Source organism: Galendromus occidentalis, unplaced genomic scaffold (genome assembly GCF_000255335.2).
Source record: "Galendromus occidentalis unplaced genomic scaffold, Mocc_1.1 scf7180000076592, whole genome shotgun sequence".
NCBI classification, from domain to species: Eukaryota; Metazoa; Arthropoda; class Arachnida; order Mesostigmata; family Phytoseiidae; genus Galendromus; species Galendromus occidentalis.
Window position 1 is genome coordinate 130,451 of NW_003804581.1, and position 15,564 is coordinate 146,014.

Sequence of the window (15,564 nt, forward strand, 5' to 3'; positions counted from 1 at the left end):
CACATCATTTGGTTTTTGCTTGCGAGCCATAGCACGAAGAGTTCGTTCGCGGGACTTCTTGATAGCCCTTAGAAGGTCATGCAGAAGGGGCTACATCCATCAGCACCTGACGTTCAAAAATATTGAGAAGGGAGAGATCACCGTTCGGCTGTTTCAGAAAAATAAATCGGTGAAGCTGGGGAGATGGAGGGACTGGAAGGCGAATTCCTGGTCGCGCGGGCAATAAGGAAGTTCCTCGAATCACTCGAGGTCGGCGTTCAAGACTCGGGGTTCGAGTCGATCTCCAAAAAGAGTGCAAAAGCTTCTTCCTCTGAGCCATCATCAGAAAGACCTCTCAGCTCGGCGGCGGCGAGTCCGAAGGAGAACATCGCACAGCAGCATCGCGCCACTGCTGCGCTCGCATCCGCCGGCTGGAATCCTCTGAATGGTGGAATTCGTGTCCTCTCGTGGTTCGCTCTACGATGGCTTCGTCCATCGGATTCGAGGGCGAAACGGTCCCCGTTATTGGTGATTGCTGACCTAATCGGCGATCTCACGGGAAAGAGAGACTCAGCGAAGGAGGGAAGAAAGGAGAGACTCGGCGGGGGATCCCTTGCGGGCCGGGCGCATTGTTCACCCCCGTCTCCTGGATCCGGATCCTCGCCGACTCGGACGCTCATACCCGCACGCGAGCGAAATACTCTCGGAGCCGTTATGCATCGGCTCCTAGATGACTGCCGAGTGTTTGAGTTGAGATAGACAGGCTGTGATATGCTAAACGATCGTTGGCACTACGGCAGTGACGTGAATCCCGAGCGCTCGTACTCGAGAGCTGGGTAGATTCGGGAGCATTGAGAAATCCTCCAGATTGCTCCGGAATCTACGACCTCTGAAGCCTCCCCCTACAGCCGGAGAAGCGCTCTCCGAATGACAAGCTTATGACATATAATGGGCTGTGGGGCCAAGGAAAAGGACTCACGAGTCAAATGGGATGCTTGGTGACATCATTCCTCCGCTCGAAAAAAGTTCGTCTTCATTCCGACGGCGCTGACGGCTAAAAAATGCGAGCTTTCTCCAGCGTCTTCCCGAAGAGGTTCGGCTTCGATTTCCCTGATGATCTGATCAAGTCGCCGATAGAGGAAACTTCGAAAACGTCAATGGAGAAGGGAGATACTTTGAGCACCGCTAGATCGCCGGCGCCTGCGCCGCCGTGAGCATCGACATCAACCTCATTGCGTGGGTGACAGCTTGGGCGTGTGAATATGTCAGGACCAGATTCGTGTGATAAGCGTTTGTCTGAACAAGGCTAAACAAAGTCCGCGATTTTGGCTAACGTCGGATCTTCGAACGAAAAAATACAGGGAAGCCCAAGAAAGAGGGGAGCGGAATGATCATGTATGACTCTAGTAACACATGTGAATGCTCTTCCGGATGATATTGGAAAAATGGGCTTTGCGCGAGCCTCATTCGGACCCAGTGAACTTTTGGAAAGGTCGCACCCTCGACCGCGCGTCTGACCCCAGGGTCCGCACTACAGCACTACAGCCCGATTGGCTGGCTCAGTCTCCAGCAGGTCTGTATGCGGGCTTCAATCAACGAGCTTCATTTGGATGCAAATTACAAATTTATGACCTCGCTCACTGAATGATATAAAGATGATTTCGATGTGCCCGGACACGTTCTCAGAGCGCCTGGAACCACGGTCAGCCGCTACGGAGTCACGGAGGCTCCACGACCTTTATTCACGAATTGAAAAAGAAAACACTCAAAGCCAAGTCGTTCCTTGATCTTTTTTCTTTGTCTTCTCTTGAAGTAGGAGTCTCCCTCTCGAGTCGTCGCTTCTCCTATGAGATGAGCTACCGACGACGAAGGGAGCGAATGAGCTTATTCGGAATCCGAATGTTGGAACCGGAGCACGAATCCCTGAAATCGATATTGGGATGTATGGGACACGGAAATGATATCGTGGAAATCCTTGTTGTTGTCCCCCTGTCTCTCACTCTCAGCTCCCTCCAAGCTACATTCCCCCGGTCCATCGGAGAGAGATTCGCTGTATATTCCGAAAGCTCGCCGCCACTCCAGCTGTTTGGAGTTGCCGGGATCACTCTCTCAAACGAATTTCATGGCCGGATGTTTGGGATTGGAGAGACCCGGGATGATGCTCCTCTACTATTCGAGTCAGATTCTCCAATTCGAGAGCAGCAGATATCTGTACAGGAAGTTCTCTCAGGAAGCGTTGACAGCCGCGTCCGTTTCAACAGAACGGGAAACGCAGTCTGATGACTGCAGGAGCCGTGCAGTACGGATCGACAATGCATTTAGGCGCGGGGGAATTTTCGCGTCCAACGTCGAATTCCGATCATACAATCTCTGTGAAGGGAGATAATTCGATTATCCATCGATAATAATCTGACGGACATTCCATTTCGGAAGTACCGGACTCGATTGTCCTCCGAAAATAAATTACTGGAAGCGTGATCGCACCGCTTTCTCGCACAGCAAATAGACAGCCACTGTTGGAATCCCGCGTTGTCGTCCATCAGCAGCTAAAAACTTTCGGGTTCCAGTCGAGTTCCTCCGAGAGAAACATTGCAAACTCACGGGACAGGAGCTCCGCGACAAAAATTGGCCACCGGAAGAGCTCGGTGTGGTCAGCGGCAATTTTTGTCACGCTTGATTTTGTCTCACTCGGCTGTCGGCCAGGCTGAGTACGAAGGAGAAAACTTCGCAAGGCCGACGAGGAAGCTGCTCGTTGGAGCTAAGGACCGAGCTCCTTGAGGACGTCTTCGCATTATCGGTCTTAGTCGGCCGCAAAAACTCTCATTCCCTGGTTGGCGACAAAGTTACTAATTGCTCATCCAATAGCTATAGCGGATGCTAGTCAAGGACGGAGCCATGTCTTTCTGTTGCTTCATGCCCCCTCCCCTCCTCCACAAAGCCCATAGAAAGTTGATCTCCATTCTCATGAGCCTTCCCAGGTGGGCGTACTTTGCCTGTCATTTTTGGCTGGCCTTGAAAGCACCTCTACTCCTACCTGTCAAGTTTAGCATCGGGTCACCTTCTCGGCATTCCGATCGTCGAAATGCTTCGCAAGGAGGTTCTGCGAAACTTTTCCACAACGAATGCAAACTCCCATATTCACCTCATTAAATTCTGCATGGATCAAGCAAGTCTGTCGGAGCGCCGTCGGTCGGCGCCTACAACATTCCCTCCGTGCCGGAGTCAAGCCATTCGTATTTCTTCAATGCTGTTTCTCGTAGATTTCAGCGCGACTTATTTGAATTCCGAGTTTCGTCGTAACTTTCCATTGGTACTCATGTCTTTCTGAAAACTGTTCCGGAACGATGGATTGCGTTTTGATGAATGGAACACCGTTCTCCGATTCGAGGCAATGGAGGAGTTCGATCAAGATCGCCGCCGGCGCCGTAGAAATTTTCGGGAATTATTTCTCATATTGAGCGGAAAATGTGTGATACATATACCGTAGAGTCCCAATCCTCGGTCCAGCTGCTGGACGGACAGAATGACTCGGAGAGGTCGTATCAGGAGGTAGCACGGCGATTCTCCCCCGGCGAAGCCGAGGCTCCGTCTCATCCAACGATTCCACGTTTCGCTGCTTGCGGAAATCTTTCCAGGAGGACTTCTGTGCTGACCCTGAACCTGGTGATTTTCGCTGAGCTCTCCGGTCGTAGATCCCTGACGCGTATTCGGACTCGTATTCGGACTCGGGCCGGAGATTCCTGGGGAATATTCCTCCCAGGAGAAATTTCCACCAGGAATATCCATTGGAAAATCGAAACTCCTGTTGAAGATCTCCGCCATTTCTCATCCATGCATCCTAAGGTCGAACCAGAACATCTCCCTCGAAAGGTCCAATACGTAGCCGTCGTATAGTCCTGTAAAAACTCTCTGCTGCTGCCTCTAGGACAAACAAGAATTGGCGAAGCCCACAACCGATACATGGCTCGCATAGTGGCGCTGGTTCCCCCTCCCCCCCGCGGAGTTCCTGTCTTTGAGTCCTTCCTCCCAAAGAGGGCTATCCGAACGTCCGGGCGTCTAGTGATACTCGAAAAGTTTCACCCAGTCAAGAATGATAGTGATCAGATGTACCTCTCAAGTTTGTTCATGTGACCGAGAGCGACGGAATCTAGTTTGCTACCAGACCAGCTCCATGTACTTACCAATAATCGCTGATTATAATATTTACTCCTTCATCATTAGGCCAGCCAACGATGCTAGAGCCTGGTCAGCGTCATTATGGCGCTCCGTAGTCGAACCGCTTCCTCTGTTATGACGTTTAACCAGATGTGGTTGGGAAAGCGAGAGCGGAAGGGAGAGAAAGCCAGCGATAGGTCCCAGAAATCTGGCACGCTCTTTACGCTGATTCGGATCTGAGAGTGAATGTTGCCCACCTTCATGAACTGAAATTGCCGTCTCGATCGGGTGCCCTTCCAGAACGGCTGGGTCTCCGCAACGATCCGCCCTGTTGACGGCAAGATCGCTGGATACGTGCGGAATGTCAAGTTCCCCGCGGGGGTATCCTGATAGATGATGCGATCGGTCCCGACTGCTCGTCCGTCGGCTCCCGTGACGAGACGGAAGGTACCGGAGGCGTCGAGCAACGAGTTTTCCTCTCTTGAGCGAGCCCACAGCACCAACGAGGTGCAGCTAGTGGTTCCTGAAAATCGGGCCACCAAAATTCGTGGCCGCTCGCACCGACCAGCAGCCACTCTTTGATCGGAGATGAGTCCTCGAACATGCATACAAAGCCCCGAGCCGAAACGAGCGCTCGAATGCAAATGCGGCTCGGATTTGACAGATGTGGTGTCACGAGCATATCCGCACAAAGTATCCGACGAACAAGCGCTGCTGTACGTAAAGGGTGCTCCTCCCAGGGATGGCTGTGTTCCCAGATCAGTGATTTTCTGATGGACGGCTTGATCAAGCGACGCGTGTACTCCGGCTGGCCAACTTGCTCGTTCGACGACCGCTCGCCTTCTCGGCTCGTCTCGTTGTTGTTGTTGTTGTCGTACTCGTCCGCTGTCTTCTTCTACTTGTACACCGCCCACCGTCCCCGAGCGTTGTCTATCCAGGTTAGTCTTAGGCAGTAGGAAAGCAGGAGAGGAAAAGCCGTCCTCTTGTTCTTTATCTGAGCTCTAGCTCGTCCATTTCAATTGGTCCTAAGAAGGTACCCAAGGGATAATCTCATTATGAAGGGCTCGGAGCAACCAGTCGGAACGGTCCGTCATATCCAAAGTCTGTTTCAACCGAAGATGTGTCCGAAATCGGAATGGGACGTAGAAATCATCGGAAACGCCGCTGCAGCCTTCCTCACGACGCGCTCGTGCGAGAAACCTTGCAGATCGTCCAATAGGCTATCGCGGTCATTTCCACGGAAGCCAGCTTCGGTCTTTCCGAGCTTCCTAATGGAAGCAGTGAAGAAACTGAAGTCTTTCGAGCACACATCAGTCATCGCCTATTCTCCTGCTAAAGGTTTGAAGCCGATGCTCCGGTGACGCACTCTGACACCGGGAAAATGAATCATTGGGTTTCCCATTGATCTCCATCTCTCGGATACCACGGCGTGCCTCATCGCGCAGCGACAAATATGCGCAAAACTCATACAGTGTCCAGGCCCGGAAAAGCTCCCCAGGATGCGGGATGCTCTCCGGGGAAAGTTTTCCTCGCGCATAATGTTGGCGTAATTCCCGCTTCTTCGTCACAGTCCCATAAATTACTCCCCCGCATCCTCCGAGCCCCCGGTTCTCTCCGGGCGCTTCGTTGCCGAGCATCTTGCTTCTATCCTCGCCGTTTCCTTTCTTCTTTATTCCGCCAGTTTTCACTCAATTTTCTCTTTCTTCTCCATCTCAAAGTAGCGAGCGAGCAATCATCTGAACAAGCAGCCATTCAAGCGAGTCAGGCCAAGTTTGGAAGCGATCGATTGCTTAACAGCAACGGAGACGTCGGCGTCGTCGGGACGGTAGCGGCGTCGCAGCGTGACCAAGAAAATCCAATCTGGTGCTGCTGCTGCTGCGGGAAACGTCTCATATTTCTCGCAGTCCTCGCATTGTAATTTCCAGCCATCGAACGCCGCTGCTTCTGTCGGGAGTGACGCGAGGAGAGAAGCGAGTGACGTTGTCCCGGAGAGAGCAAGCAGAACGCAAAAACAGGATGGGCAGAAACAGTGAGGGAATATTAGCGTTCGTTGGGACAGAACGCCAGCGGGCTCGGTATGGGCGAAGGCTGCCCAGCGAGACCAGAAAGAAAAGACTGGAAGAAACATACAACCAGACGGAGAATCGATTGACTTGAACATCGCGCGTTCAGGCGGAGAAGGAAAATGCATCAATAATAACCTTCATTTATCATATTGTTAATGAAGCTGGAACATGCAATCCACTTCGACCCAAGACTCGATTATAAGCTCGAACTTCTGGTTGATCGCAGATAAGATCTGCCCCCCGTCCCTATGCTTAGTTCCCCATGCTGACCGTGACCGGACGCAGTCTAGGATTGAAGAAACCTACACCGCCCTAAAATTTTATGAATAGGTCGTCGAATCATAGGAGTCGAAATTCGAGGGCGCTCGTCTCCATCCCCGTACTCGTCCTACTCGAAAATCATGACGCTACAGCCGGGGAAGGACTGATCATAAAGAGGAGCTCGGACCCCTGATAATGAGTCTTTTCATCGCTCCGCTCTCTGCGGTGATCAGCCCTCAGAGCTCAAGATTCTTTCGTTTCTCTCCACGAATCGAATCGTTCGATTATCGATCAGATCCTGCCCGAAGAAATACAGAGGGTGCTCGAGCGAGCACCCCCTCGTCCGAAGGAGTTATGGAGGAATCTGTCTATGCAGGGCAAGCATTGGGGAGGAGGAGTCGGGCGGCGGTATATTTATGGTCACCGAGGATCTCCCCGTCAATTAATCGCGTCCATTACTCTAATATTTCTCCTCCCTTGCCGGCAGCTGTGGTATTTGGTCGAATAGAAGTCTCGCCCCTCTTCCAGGCTCATCAGTCGGAATTTCATCTCGGTCCTGTTACCTTCACTGCCCCCACATCCCTTCCGATAATGACAATAATAATCTGTCTACCCTCTCGAGCTGCAGTCGAATGCTCTACCACTGAGCTATACCCCCACGTGTGTCACAACGAACCATCGACGATATTGACCGCGCGGCGCGTGTTCCCTTCCCCAGAGGATTTGTCTGAGGTTTCCTGAACGGGATTTCGCTCCGTAGTCTCCTCCCTCGGGTGGGACAAGGGTTGTTGTAGACTCATTGGAAAATAATTTGTGCTCGCGTGCTCACGATGTATAAATCTTGAATCCATTATTTTTAAATGGATACCTTCAGTCAGATCGATTCATGCCGCCCTCCAGCCGGTAGGCTCTACTGGCCGGCCTAATTTCGGGGAGTAAACTCCTAACCGAGAAACCAGAAGAGAAAGTCAAGCTCATCCGGAACCGGTTCTAGCCGTTCCGAATCCGGGAGGGAAGGAGCTGGGGAGTTGCATCTCTATGATCAAAGCTGTTCACTCCCGGGCAATCGTTCAGGTCGTATGGAAACGTATTTATAGCGGGCAGGCGGCGCGAATCAATGATCGATACTTACGTTTTCCGACTCCAGGGTCCCCATGGACAGATTTTTTCTTGAGCCTCGAGTCGGTTCGGTTCTCTGTCCTAATGGAATTACTTTGTCCCTCCCTAGGCGCATGAAATTGGGGAAAAAATGTGATGGACACGCAAATGTGTCCGATATCTCCATCCTGAGTGGATGAAGATACGAATAGTGGTCGGAAACCTCGCCAGAAAGAAGCCTATCCATTGTGCAAGGGTCTACGATCATCCGGACTGCGATATACTTTCGAACTCGAGTAGGTTCTCTTACGGGCTTTCAATACTCTGACTCGTCATGGGGGAAGCACATGGAGAATATGCGCTCCGAGGAATGGAATGAGTCCTGTGGAATGAGCACGGGGAAAACAGAACTGGAAGCATGGGATCACGGAAGCGATCGAACGAGGAGACAAAGAATAGCCCGATACCGAAGAGCTCTCCGCGTCACCGATCGCAGCGAAAACGTTGAAGGTCACCGCCGCTAACAATAAGACAGAACGCGATCATATCTTGAATGGAACCGAGCTCCAGATGATTGATACCTGGACGGGACGGTCGAGCCTACATTAATCACACGTATAGTTCTTCCTTTCTTCCTCAGGATAACACAATATTCTCCCCGGAATCGTTTTCTCTCCTAATGGGATCCTGCCGGACGATAAATTATTTATCTTGTTTCGGACTGAATGAACATTAGGGATACGAGTCCGGATAGATGGAGCAGACGTTGGTCTGGAGTCGAAACGCGGTTCATACCGGAGCATTGGAATCAATGATCACTGATGGAAGAATCGCGTTCCTCCGAATGAACTTTCCGCTTCTGCGATCCCGTTAACCGTGATTCATCGCCGCGGAATTCAAAGGCTCACGCTAGTCCTTCGAGCACCGGAAATAGTATGGTCTACGACTTTTTTGCGGTGGTCACCGGCAGTTCGAGCCCTTCGGAGCCGCTTCGTCTGTTTCGCGAGCCAGCGGCCGCGCCTCCAAGTCCCGCATGATATTCGGCGCGAATCGGAGCCTCCGGCGCCGCCCTCAGCGATACGAGAATACCGTAAGATGCGAGGAAATCCGCAGAATAAAGAGACGCTGCGGGAAACAGATACAGTGGAACCTCGTTACAACGGATTATGATACACTGGAAATCCGCTTAGAGCACACTAGCGGCCCGCGCGGCCCAAGCCGCCATACCTATCTCGTCAATCCCTGCGGATATTTGATACGATATTGGACACTGTATGACAGCGGACCGTTTACCGTGGTTCTTGGGAGTATTCTGCACTGAGGGTCCGCAGTCCCGAAATTCATGCTCCCGCTGCGCCGTGCCACCCCGATGTACGGACGGTTCCCATCAAAATAAGGGTCCTATCATAGGGCGCCCGACTCGAAGCAGAACCGAATTGAGCGCCTTGCGAGCCAGCATGCAAGAATCTCAAAGGTCAAAGGAACGAGGTACCTATTCTTGAACCGACGCAAACATCGAGGAGTAATCCGAGCCGCCCTTTGATGCGCGGTCGATGGCTCTCAGGAGATTGCAAGCGGAATTCCCCGGAGCGGGCTGATGGGGAGACCTCAAAAAGGTCTTTCTCGAACTCCTGCCGAAGGAACTCTTTATCCGCGCTCAGGAGGCGTCAAAGCATTCTGAGGGAAATAGGGAAATACCCCAGCCACGTTTCCCCCTCCGGCACGGGAAAATGAAAGGCTGATCCATCATCGACTTTGGGTTCCCGTGCTCTTGCGAACATTCTGCGGATTGGGAGGAGCTGTTCCGTGCGACGAGATGGTTGAGAGGTCAGCTCCTATTAGCGGTCCGTTTGTAGAACGTGCTTCATGCTCCATGGAGAATTGCTCAGACTGCGTAGCTACCCCTGTGTAAGTTCATTCCGTGACTTCACCCCCCCCTCCCTTTCCCGAATTCTTTTCGTGAGACTCCGCCGCGCCGCTTGGAAGGGGGCGATTTGAACGGCCGTCCTCCGGTATTCGGTATTCCAACATGTACACAGCATGATTCCTCTGGGAGCTGGTCTGTGTTCCGGATGAGTCCGAGCTCCTAAGATGGCGGCCACTCTTCACAGCTCACCAGTAAGGAGACCAAATATTATTGTCGGACTGAGGGGGAGTTCGCCCTCTCGGCTCTCGCTCCGGTGAGCGCATACCGATGGAGGTCTTTGATTCCGTCTCGCGGCCCGTTCGACGAAAATTGCGCTTTGGACTCATCGACGGGAGCGAGATCTCTCTCCTTCGATACGTAGGACCGGGCACCGAGGACTTGAGGTTCGGCGGACCGAAATATCCACATCCTTGATGATTCCGCCTTTCGGATCGCGGTGGACGAGCAGAGCGTCAACGTCACCGTCAGGGAGGGAATACCGAGAATGAGCGCGCGTTGCAACTCCACGTCATTGACTCGTGAAATCCTTGGGCCGCGTGATCGTCTCGTATCCCACGTTGGAGTGATATCCCCGACGACAACTCTCAGCAGCTCTGGGAACCACAGCCAGCTACGAGCTGTTATAGAACTCAGAATTAGAGCCGATCCGTGGAGGAAAGACATGGACGCGTGGAGTTCGCCATCGCTCCAAGGCTGCGGAATTTTCGGCTCACCCTTCTGTATTCGACTCCGTGCTGGCTCTTCGTTCTGAATTCTGAGTGTGGAAGATAGCCGTCAGCGTCAATTTCACGCTCTTTGTTCTACCCGCCTTCCTCCACGGATTCGAACGGGGGTTCAAAATCGAAAGCTCCGAAGCTCACATGGAGCAATCCCTTCTATGTAGATCTATTGTCCAGATGAGAGCCGCATAAAAATGGCGAAGCCCTGCTAGTGGAGCGCCGATAGATCATAAAGCAGCAGAGCCTAATGTTTGATTCAATAGCCGATTGCGGCAATAAAGAGCAGCTGTCGCAGGTTCACTTTCGCGTCATGACTCATCATACATGAATCCGAATCATCGAATCATCCGGAGAGCGCGTACGATCGGTCGCGTATGTACCCGCCAGATGAGTGCGAAGAAAAATCCCGTGCATTGATATTTTTTCGAGTATTCGAAGCTGGCTCTCGTTCGATTCGAGAGAAAAACTCCGAAGGAGAGACGAACCAATTGACTCGATTCGGAACCATTTGAAACAGGGAGTCCGAATCTGACTAAAAAATAGTTTTTCCGGAAATGAGTATTTCTTCAGCGGTATCCATCGATAGAAATGCTCCCATAACATTTCCCAAGGTCTTGACAGCGGTGTTCCAGCATAGGTTCTAGCTGCTCACATCGACCTCCCTTCTCCCCGAATTCTCCATGTACTTACGGTGATGGCACCGGAAGCCGACCTTGGCCGCATTCCATTGGTGGTCCTGTATCTCCTCCATTCAAATGACGAATCGTCCATTCTCGTCGATCACGAGCTCCCCCAGTCCTGAAGCTCTCCTTGGGAGACTCGGGGCCACTCCTTCGATGAGAAAAGCACTATCCGGGGACCCGGCATCGTACCGATTTCGGGTATCGTGATTGTTTCCTCCGTACTCGCTCAAGTTCCTCGGTCTGGAGACTAAACGATATGTTTTGCCTTTTGTCGTGGTGAGCATGCCATCATTCGGGCGCGGCGTCGACTGACAGATTGTCGTTCTCGTTCGGGTCCCCGACAGTGTACACGGAAAGCCGCGTAAAACAAGTAGCTCAATCGATGTGTGCCGATTCGGATTCGTGTTGCTCGCATGACTCTCAAACCACAGCGAATTCCTCGATGGGTCCGCGGGTGCTCGGAGCCATGCTGCGAGAGGCCCGTATCGTTGCGAATGCGAGCGGACTCCGGAGGCAAGCGGGGAAGCTCGGCAGACAGCCTTTGTCGACGGCAACGAGTCAGGCAGCCAGACAAATACGAGCTTCGATCATTGCAACTCGAAAGCCGTCGATTGGACAGCTGTATGAGAGGGATTCGTTTTGTTTTCGGGAGCCCCAGCCGATGAGTTGCAGATTTCCTCGTCAAATCCAGACGCCGAATCGAAACAATGACGACCACGCTGAGCTGGTGGGACTCTAGAAATCTGTTCTGAGGCTTTGCGACCGCGTCGAAATCGATACCGATTTCGAACGATTCGCCGGAAGTCGTGATTATGTCTGTGTGCGAACCAAATGCCCGTGGCCAGCCGAGAAGGATCCTGTTTGGGTATGAGAGCTGGAGGGCGGCTTGCTTTGCTCTCGCTGATTTCATCGCCGGGCTCCGAGTAGCGTCCATCAATAGTGATAAGGGAGATCTACAGCTACGGCCTTCGCATCCGGCACTGGATCGTCATAACAAAAGCTTCTTGGCTGCCGCGTCGTGGGCAATAAAAAAGACGTAAACGATAGCGCCTGAACGCAATAGATCTGGAAAAAACGCAGCAGCCCAACGCCCCTCCCCGTCCCCTCGATGTTCCGGAGAGATCCCTCGGCAGCGAGAGAAGGACCTACACGGGAAACTACCGAGGCAGAACTGTATCAATACCCTATTGATTAAGATAAGCCTCAGATTACATGTACGCAGAGAGGGAATATTTCGCGGACGTCCCCCACATCAACCGGGTGTATAGATTAGCGCTAGATCAGATGGAATATTGAGAGAAAAGGAACGGAATCATCGGGAAGATATTCCGAGATATTCATCCAGTATATTCATGCTCTGACTTTTCCAGAGCTGAATGGGTTCCGTGAAATCTCTCGACGGTTGTTGGAGTTCGAGTGAAGAACGGGAGAGAAAATACGGAAAAAGGTGTGGGAGCATCGTAGGAAAGAAGTCGGACTGATATAGGAAGCAGAAAGTGACAAGAGAGCAAACGCTTCGACTGGGGGTCTGCGATCGCTCATTCAGCTGTCGGCTGACCGGTGGGGGAATAGAGCTGTCCCAAGAATGACGGCGCCTTCGAAGAAGTAGAAAACTGTTGAAAGGATCGGGACGAGTCCCGGCACTCGGAGATGAAACAGGAGTCGATGAGGTGAGACGTAAGAATCCCGCGGAAAGAAGCTTCGCTCCCACCTACGGCGTCGACGCATGGGGTGGACGACCTCCCGATGGTGATGAGATGAGGCGAACTGAGGAAGAATGACCAGAGATGGGTGAAAGAAAGATGGACTTGATGACGGAGGAGACATACATCCTGATTTCGCCAAGTCATCAGCGGAGCATGTCTGTTGTTGAGCGAGTTGGTTTCTCTCTTCGATGTAACGATGCAGCGGAAAGCGACGGCACCGTTCGAGCAAAAAGATATTGAATTACGTCCCCGCCATCAGAATCGGGCAGTCTTCCGCGACGGGAGTCGACGTCAGCGTCGCCCTTGTGATTGAGGTCCAGGGAACAGAACAGGCTCGAGGAGTCAAGAGAACGTACAGCGAAGGTTCGAGGGAGCAGCGGGAACTCGCGCGCGTCTGGACTCCGAGAATGTGGATCCGGTCGAACGCGGGGCAAGAAAGCGACTTCGACCGGAGAGGTTCCGAACGCTCTAATTCGGGGAATCCGTTCCTCGAATCGGAGTGTCGAGCTCTTCGGCTGAGTCGAGCGCACGCCTCATTTGACGGTCGCCAAGCCTTCCACGGTCGCGCATTAGAGCTCTTTTCGAGCTCGATTCGTTCGAACGCACAACAGCAGTAGGCACTCGTCACTCTAAATCATTCAATTCATTAACTCGCGAACGGATCAAGAGTTCCCACTCGCTTCAGGATGTCGTCCTCGCTCCCGAACGTCATACGTTCGGGAAAAATAAACTCGGTACTGACCAGGAATCGATTTTTTTTCCATTTCTCCCTTGTCTTCCCTGCGGCAGAGCTTTTTTCCAACATTGGGAGGTATCTTGCGGCTTGGTGCTTGCAATGCCCCGGAACCGACAACGGCAATAAATTTCATTCAACAGCCTGACATCGAAGAGTCGGATCACGTTCACGCACGACAATTCAGCTCCGTCCAACAATGAGGAGGCACATCATTGATTGCCCACGGCGGCCGGCTGGCGGCTCCGAGTTACCTATAGATAGACGGTGGTGCCCTCCTTATCAGGCGTTATTCCGACGAGCAGCCCATCCTTGTACGTGTTCCCATTCCAACTCAAACTGGATCACGTGTCTCGGAGTGGCTTCCGAGGACTCCGGGATCTCGATCGTTTCGAGCGTGCCTGGGTCTGGCGTCGGGAACAACAGGAAAAATTCCCCTCCCCCTTGCATTCAAAGAAAAAACCTTGGAGGCTCGACCTGCGGCTCTTATCCTCATTTTGGGGTCGATAAAGTGTCGAGGTTACTCAGCGATAGCCGCTCAGAACTCGGAGCCAGAACTCGGTGAAACCCAGATGTTGCACGATCCGCTGTTTTTCCTCCCCGAGCGATTTGCCGCACTGCCCAATCATTTTCGGCTGGCGATCGAAGCGCGAAGCGTCTCGTGCCCACCATCGCATCTCTCCTGGTGCTCCTCTATAGCGACTCAGGAGTCTCTCAGGATTATAAAATTTGTTCTTTGTGTTCCGAGCTGCTATGGCCGTCCTCCTGGGTCTCTTCCTCACTCTTTGCAGGTCCCTCTCCGAGACGGCCCTTTCCAGCAGTCCTCACCACGTCTGCAGGTGGTTGCTTCAGAAGTGTGGCACGGCTCTCCACTCTGTAAATCCCATTCGAATGTCAGATTTCCTGCCATTTCCCGGAAATTTTCCTCTCACAAGCTCGATAGAACATCTTTTCCCGCGCGGGTCATTGGGGGAAAATTTCGAGAATTCCCCATGACTCTTCCTCGGTCGGCATACCGCCCCCGATGGAACAACACGGCGGGTATACGAATAGAATCGTTAACCCGAAGCCCGATCCCGTGCTTTTTGAGCTCCGATCGCGATCTTCGCGCTAACCTGAAGCATCCTTCCCGCGGGGAAGTGCCCTTGCTGTGGCTGTAACTCTTTGAAGGCCGTGTTGTGGAGAGGGAACGGCATGGAATGGGTAGTCCTTTCGCTCGCGGTCTTTCTGCTCCTGGCTGATTCCACCATCTTTCAATGCGAGCAAGAGAACCGAGCGAGCGAGCAAGCCAGCCAGCCAGCCGCCAGAGGGTCCTCCAGGACAGCTCGGGTCAGCTGAAGCAGCAAAGCTGGCTGCAATGTTTTTTCGGCGACACCCGTGACACGACGACCGAACGCGACTGACAGACAGTCAGGGTCGCAGACGAGTGCCCGCTGTGAAACTGTGTTGTGTCCTCCCCTTCTTCCAACAACAACTAATCCCTGCATTGTAGTCAACAACCAATTCTCGAAGCATGATCTTCGTCGACAGGAGCAGCGACAGCAAAGGCAGTCGCAGCAGAAGCAGCAGCAAGATTAACAGAAACATTCGCTACACGAGCAGCAGCAGCAGAAGCAGCAGCATCATCCGCAGCCAGAGCAGCAGCGACAAAAACTAGCTCCCATCTTAGGAGTTTCATCGGTTCCTTGTGGAGGAAGCCAGCGATCGAATAATTGAACAAGGAGCACTCGGCCTCCGAAGGCATTCGAATTTCTCGATTGGATCGTCTCGTAGAATCGTTTTACAGTTTGCGGAGTGGCTGTTCGAACTGACGAGCGAAATTGGAGGCGTCGGAGCGAAGTTCGAAATCATCGCCACCACCTCTCTCACCTGCCCCATGTAGAATCTGGTCCGGGGATCTCTTTCTGATTGGCCACAAAATCGACTGACCCTGCGAGCCTGATTGCTTGACTGACGCGTTGATTGGCGAGCTCAAGGACCGCAGAAATGTAGGAAGCGAAATTCGAAGTTTCTCAGTGAGACCTTAGCACCTGCACTCGCGCCAGCTGCCGTGGGGAACGGTTGGTAGCGAAAGAAATTCAACCGACTCGCTCTAAACTCGACCAGGGATTCAACTCGAGCAAACGCCGACATCCTCCGACCGCGATAAGAAATATTCAACATTGCACCCGTCGTTACCGATTCATACGTCGTCCGTACGGAAGTACTGCTCCCCGTAAAGAACTCTGATCGTCTGT